Genomic DNA, 7525 nt, shown 5'->3' with positions numbered 1-7525 from the left:
TTGAAGATATACTTTACTTCATGTGTTGCACATCTAAGACATCAATATGCATAAGGGTTAGGATGTGTGCCTGATCACAGGACATTTGAGGATTCCAGGATATTTAGCTCACACCGTAACTTGCAAAATCTCTTCTCATCCAAGGGCTTGGTGAAGATATCTGCCAATTGCTCTTCAGTGTTGACGTGTATGATATCAATATCTTCCTTCACAACATGATCTCTGAGAAAGTGATGACGAATTTCAATGTGCTTTGTCTTTGAGTGCTGGACTGGGTTGTTGGCAATCTTGATGGCGCTTTCGTTGTCGCAGTAGAGTGGTACTTGCTTCAGATGAATGCCATAGTCTTTGAGCGTTTGCTTCATCCACAAAAGCTGAGCGCAGCAAGATCCAGCAGCAATGTATTCAGATTCAGCAGTGGAGAGAGATACACAGTTCTGCTTCTTTGAAGACCAACATACAAGTGATCGTCCCAGAAAGTGACATGTGCCTGATGTAGACTTGCGATCAACTTTGTCACCAGCATAATCAGCATCCGAGAATCCAACCAGATCAAACTCTGAGCCCTTTGGATACCATAATCCTAGAGTTGGGGTGTGAGCCAAATATCAAAGAATTCTCTTCACAGCTAAGTGATGCGACTCCTTTGGTGCCGCTTGAAATCGAGCACACATGCAAACACTAAGCATAATATTTGGCCTAGATGCACATAGATAAAGTAAAGAACCAATCATGGAGCGGTATACCTTTTGATCGAACTCTTTACCATTGTCGTCAGGACCCAGATGATGCTTGGCTGGCATTGGCGTCGTGAAGCCTTTGCAGTCTTGCATACCGAACTTCTTCAGGCAATCTTTGAGATACTTTTCTTGAGATATGAAGATGCCGTTGCGTTGCTGTCGTATTTGAAGACCGAGAAAGAACTTCAGCTCTCCCTTCATAGACATTTGATATTGCTCTTGCATCATATATCCAAACTCTTCACTGTACTTCTGATTGGTGCAGCCGAAGAAAATGTCATCCACATATATTTGGCACACAAACAGTTCACCATCATATGTCTTCATGAAGAGAGTGGGGTCGAGAGAACTAGGTATGAAGCCTTTGCTCTTCAGGAAGTATTTGAGTGTGTCATACTAGGCTCGAGGGGCTTGTTTGAGGCCATACAGTGCCTTGTTGAGCTTGTATACCATGTCAGGATGTTTTGGATCTTCAAAGCCAGGAGGTTGTGCAACATACACTTCTTCTTCAATCTTGCCATTGAGGAAGGCGCTCTTCACATCCATTTGATAAAGAAGTATGTTGTGATGATTTGCATAGGCCAGCAGTATGCATATGGCTTCAAGTCTAGCCACAGGAGCAAATGTTTCATCGAAGTCAATGCCTTCCACTTGAGTATATCCTTGAGCAACGAGACGAGCTTTGTTTCTGACAACTTGACCATGCTCATCTTGCTTGTTGCGGTATATCCATTTGGTGCCTATTATGTTGTGCTTCCGAGGTCGGGACGCTTGACCAGTTCCCATACATTATTCAGCTCAAACTGTTGAAGCTCGTCTTGCATAGCTTGAATCCATTGAGGTTCCATGAAGGCTTCTTCAACTTTCTTGGGTTCTGTTATTGAGACGAATGCGAAGTGCCCACAGAAATTTGCTAGCTGAGTTGGCCTTGAACGAGTGAGTGGACCGGGTGCATTGATGCTATCAATTATTCTTTCAATATGCACTTCATTGGCAACGCGAGGATGTACAGCGCGAAGATTTTGCTCTTGCTGATCATTGTCGTTGTTAGAAGGAATGTATTCAGGCTGAGCATTGTCTTCATGTTGATCAGGTGCAGAGATGATAAGTTCTTCTTCAGGATGAGCTTCAGAAGGTATAATTTCTCCAGTTCCCATTAGCTTGATTGATTCACTGGATGGAACTTCAGCTAGCACATTTGGCAGTTGCTCTCTTTGTGAACCGTTGGTCTCATCGAACCGCACATCCACTGTTTCAACCACTTTGTAATGAAAGAGATTGAAGACTCTGTAGGAGTGCAAATCCTTTCCATATCCAAGCATAAAACACTCATGTGCTTTTGGTGCAAACTTTGAGGTGTGATGTGGGTCCTTGATCCAGCACCTGGCGCCAAATACTCTGAAGTAACTGACATTTGGCTTCTTGCCAGTAAGGAGCTCATAAGATGTCTTGTTCAGAAGCTTGTGAAGATAAACACGATTGATTGTATGGCATGCAGTATCAATGGCTTCAGGCCAGAATTTTCTTGGAGTCTTGTATTCATCTAGCATCGTTCTGGCCATCTCAAAGAGTGTTCTGTTCTTGCATTCGATGACCCCATTCTGCTGTGGCGTGTATGGGGCTGAGAATTCATGTGTGATGCTCAAGGTATCAAGATATGTATCAAGGCCAGTGTTCTTGAATTCAGTGCCATTGTCACTTCTGATATGCTTTATCTTGGCGCCATAGTTGTTCATTGCTCGATTGGCGAAGCGTCTGAAGACATCCTGCACTTCAGTCTTGTAAAGGATTATGTGCACCCAAGTATATCTAGAATAATCATCAACAATGACAAAGCCATAGAGACAAGCAGTAGTAGTAAGAGTTGAGTAATGAGTGGGACTGAAAAGATCCATGTGAAGCAGTTCGAAGGGTCGAGTAGTGGTCATGATTGTCTTCGAGGGATGTTTGTCCCTCGTCATCTTTCCTGCCTCACAGGCACCGCATAAGTGATCTTTCTTGAACTTGACGCCCTCGATGCCTATGACATGCTTCTTCTTTGCTAGGGTGTGGAGGTTCCTCATGCCAGCATGCCCAAGCCTCCGATGCCAGAGCCAGCATTCTGAAGCTTTTGCTAGAAGACATACGGCAAGCTGTGGTCCTGCTGAGAAATCTACCACGTACAAATCATCTTTTCGATACCCTTCAAATACTAGAGACTTGTCAGATTCCATTAGAACAAGGCAAAGATATTTTCCAAATATTACGATCATGTTTAAATCACAAAGCATTGAGATAGACATTAAGTTGAAGCCAAGGGATTCAACAAGCACGACTTTATCCATGTGTTGATCCCTTGAGATTGCAACTCTACCTAGACCCAATACCTTACTTTTACCAGTGTCAGCAAATGTGATGTGGCTCTTGTCGGATGGACGTAAGGTTGAGTCCATAAGAAGGCTTCTTTTGCCAGTCATGTGATTTGTACACCCACTATCAATAATCCATTCTGAAGACGCTGGTGTCATACCCTACAGTGCAGTTAGGGGGATAGGCTTCACGAAGAGCATTGTGAAGCAAAAACATTTGGCGAACCAGTGGGTTATGAAAGCTTAGATCCAAATTAGGACTAATAGGGAGAGTAGCAAGCGATTCAGGAACGAAGTACATAGTAAGACCATTCGGACATTTGATCTTGCGCCCTACAAGATGTTTAAGGTCCCCAGCAATAGCGTCACATGATTTTGGTTTTCTGTTGGAGACCTTTCCCTGCAAAAGAGAGTTAAGCTTTCTTAGCCACCCACATCTTCAAGGGTGGCTTAGAAGCAATAAGTCTAAGTGCAGCATCTGAGAACTTTGGCTTTGGAGCCCTAGCAAACAGTCTTGCAGGCGGACAATAGTACTCATAAGAATAAGCAGAATAGTTTTTGGTCTTATGAACATGGCGGTTTGATGAACCGCTCTCATATTCATATGCATGAGTATGGTTTCCCTGCAAAACATTTGCATTAGTGCGACTCAGGTGAGTCCTCTGTCTGTATGAAGCCTTTGGACCGTATGAAGCCTTTGGTCTGAGGTTTGTCTTCTTCATGTGAGGTGTCATGATGACATTCACAGGAAGATTCTCCAGACACCTTTTCGGAACCCAGATCTTCTTCATAGGCGGTCCATTCCTGCAGTTAGTACCAATGTACCTGGCAAACACTTCACCATTCTGATTCTTAAACAGTTTATAGTTTGCATCAAGGGATTCATCAATGATAATGGGGTTAGCACAAGTGAAGCCAGATAGATTGGATGGATCTGCTAAAGGTTCCTTTGCAACAACCCATGTGGTTTTGGGGTACTACTCAGGTTTCCAGTAAGAGCCATCAGCATTCATTTTCCTTACGAACCCAACACCCTCTTTCCTCGGGTTTCGGTTCAGAATCTGCTTTTTGAGGACATCACATAGTGTCTGATGCCCTTGAAGACTTTTGTACATCCCTGTTTCAAGCAATGTCTTCAACCTAGCATTCTCATCAGCAATAGCAGTGGTATCCTCAGTAGAGGGGTTAGTTACCACATCAACAGTTGAAGATATTGCAACAGTAGTAGCAGTAGAACATTCAGCAACAAAAGTAGCATTATCACGCTCAATGCATTTAAGACATGGTGGTTCAAATCCTTCCTGAGCGAAACTGATCTGTTTGGCACGAAGTGACTCGTTTTCCTTTTGAAGATCTTCATGAGCCGCTCTCAATTTCTCAAGATCTTGCTTCCTTTGAAGATAATCATAGGAAAGCTTTTTATGAGTTGTTGAGAGAGTTTCATGACGACTTTCAAGTTCCTCATACTTAACGTGAAGATTTTTTATGTCTTCAATTAAGGACTCAGATCGAGTCATTTCAGCGCCTAACAGATCATCGCTTTTGTCTAACAGTTTTTGAATATGTTCCATAGCTTTCTGTTGTTTAGTTGCAATTTTAGCAAGTGTTTTGTAGCTGGGTCTTGAACCACAATCAGAGTCATCTTCACTAGATGTTTGATACTGAGTAGTGCGTGTGTTTACCTTGGCACCGCGTGCCATGAAGCAGTAGGTAGGAGCAGAGTAGTTCTTGTCATTTGCATCAGTGTCAGTGATGAAGTCATTGTCTTCAGTGTTGAAGATGGACTTGGCAACGTATGCTGTAGCTAGACATGCAACGCCAGAATCGGACTCCTCCTCAGACTCCACCTCCGCCTCCTCAGAAGCGGACTCCTCCTCTGAATCCATTTCCTTGCCAACAAACGCACGTGCCTTGCCAGATGAGCTCTTCTTGTGTGACGAAGACTTTGAGGAAGACTTGGAAGAAGACTTTGAGTATCTCTTCTTCTTCTTGTCGTCAGAGTCATATTCCTTGCTCTTCTTCTTCTTTTTGTTCTCATTGTCCCACTGCGGACACTTAGAGATGAAGTGGCCAGGTTTCTTGCACTTGTGACATGTTTTCTTCTTGTAGTCGTGAGCAGAAGCTTCATCATTCCTTGAGCTTGATCGGGAAGACTTTCTGAAACCTTTCTTCTTGGTGAATTTTTGGAACTTCTTCACAAGCATAGCAAGTTCCCTTCCAATGTCTTCAGGATCATCCGAACTGCTGTCAGATTCTTCTTCAGATGAGGAGACAGCTTTTGCCTTCAAGGCACGAGTTCGCCCATAGTTTGGACCATAGATATCTCTTTTCTCAAAAAGCTGAAACTCATGTGTGTTGAGCCTCTCAAGTATGTCAGACGGATCGAGTGTCTTGAAATCAGGACGTTCTTGAATCATCAGGGCTAGGGTGTCAAATGAACTATCAAGTGATCTCAGTAGTGTCTTGACGACTTCATGTTTGGTGATCTCAGTAGCGCCGAGGGCTTGAAGCTCATTTGTGATGTCAGTGAGTCGGTCAGATGTGAGCTGGACATTCTCATTGTCATTTCGCTTGAAGCGGTTGAAGAGGTTGCGAAGGACACTGATTCTCTGATCTCTCTGGGTTGAGACGCCTTCATTGACCTTGGAGAGCCAGTCCCAGACCAGCTTAGATGTTTCCAAAGCACTCACACGGTCATACTGTCCTTTGGTCAGATGACCACAGATGATATTCTTGGCAGTAGAGTCCAGTTGAACAAACTTCTTGACATCAGCAGCAGTGACACCTTCTCCAGCCTTGTGAACGTCGTTCTTGACGACATACCATAGGTCGACGTCAATGGCTTCAAGATGCATGTGCATCTTATTCTTCCAGTAGGGATATTCAGTTCCATCGAAGACGGGGCACGCAGTGGAGACTTTAATTATCCCTGCAGTCGACATAGCTAAAACTCCAGGTGGTTAAACCGAATCACACAGAACAAGGGAGCACCTTGCTCTGATACCAATTGAAAGTGCGTTATATCGACTAGAGGGGGGTGAATAGGCGATTTTTATGGAAGTCTTCAAAACGTGGAAGTTATGAAGACAAATGATAGAAATAAACCTATTACCCTGCAGCGGAAGGTAGACTACACTAGGCAGGCCATAGTCAAGTATTCAATAGAGTGAAAGCACAATGACTAATAGCAGCAATGTAGTAAGGATCAGGTAGGAAGATATTGTGAAGCCACACAGAACACGCAGTCACTCAGTGAAGACAAAAGATAATGCGAACATACAATGACTTCACGAGGAGTAACAGTAAGTAAAGGGAAGGGAAGATGAAACCAGTGACTCGCTGAAGACAATGATTTGTTGGACCAGTTCCAGTTGCTGTGACAACTGTACGTCTGGTTAGGGCGGCTAGGTATTTAAACCTTAGGACACACAGTCCCAGACACCCAGTCCTGAACACGCAGCTCAGGACACCCAGTCCTCACTGTATTCCCCTTGAGCTAAGGTCACACAGACCTCGCCCAATCACTCTGTTAAGTCTTCAAGGTAGACTCCCAAACCTTCACAGACTTCGTTCACCGGCAATCCACAATGTCTCTTGGATGCTCAGAACGCGACGCCTAACCGGCTGGAGGATGCACAGTCCTCAAGTGTAATAAGTCTTCATATCACACAGACAAGAAGACTTAAGTGATGCCTAATTCTCTTTGGCTCTGGGTGGTTAGGGTTTTATCCTCGCAAGGAATTCTCTCTCAAAGGCTTCGAGGTGGGTTGCTCTCAAACGACAAAAGTCGTACTCTGAATCTGAGCAGCCAACCATTTATGGTTGTAGGGGGTGGGCTATTTATAGCCACTTGGCAACCCGACCTGATTTGTCCGAAATGACCCTGGGTCACTAAGGAACTGACACGTGTTCCAACAGTCAGATTTCAAACTCACACGGCAACTTTACTTGGGCTTCAAGCAAAGCTGACTTGCCCGACTCTGGACAAGATTCGCTCTCAAAGTCTTCACTCGAAGACATAGGTTTTGTTTAAGCATCACTTCAGTCATTCTGACTGGTTCTCTTGGACCCCACTTAATAGTACGGTGGTTCCTATGACTCAACACAGAAGAAAGAGAACTACGAAAGATCTATGTCTTCGAGCTCCATAGGCTTCATGTGGTGTCTTCTCTTGTCATAGTCTTCAATGTGAATATCTTCATATACCACCTTTGACTTCAATGTCTTCATACATTTTTAGGGGTCATCTCTGGTAGGAAAACTAGGGGTGGCACTAGATGCACTTACAGTTTTTAACAATTTGGTCTTGCACATGTAGGTCCTGTTGTCAGAGGTTTTGACCCACTGTTTGACCTTGCATATGTGGAAATGAGTTGTCCATGGATATCAGTCAAGTCAAGAAACTCAGAAAGATTGTTACGATATAGAAATTAGCGA

The sequence above is a fragment of the Triticum dicoccoides genome, chromosome 2A, assembly GCF_002162155.2.
Source record: "Triticum dicoccoides isolate Atlit2015 ecotype Zavitan chromosome 2A, WEW_v2.0, whole genome shotgun sequence".
In the NCBI taxonomy this organism is placed as follows: domain Eukaryota; kingdom Viridiplantae; phylum Streptophyta; class Magnoliopsida; order Poales; family Poaceae; genus Triticum; species Triticum dicoccoides.
Note: the sequence above shows the minus strand (reverse complement) of the source record.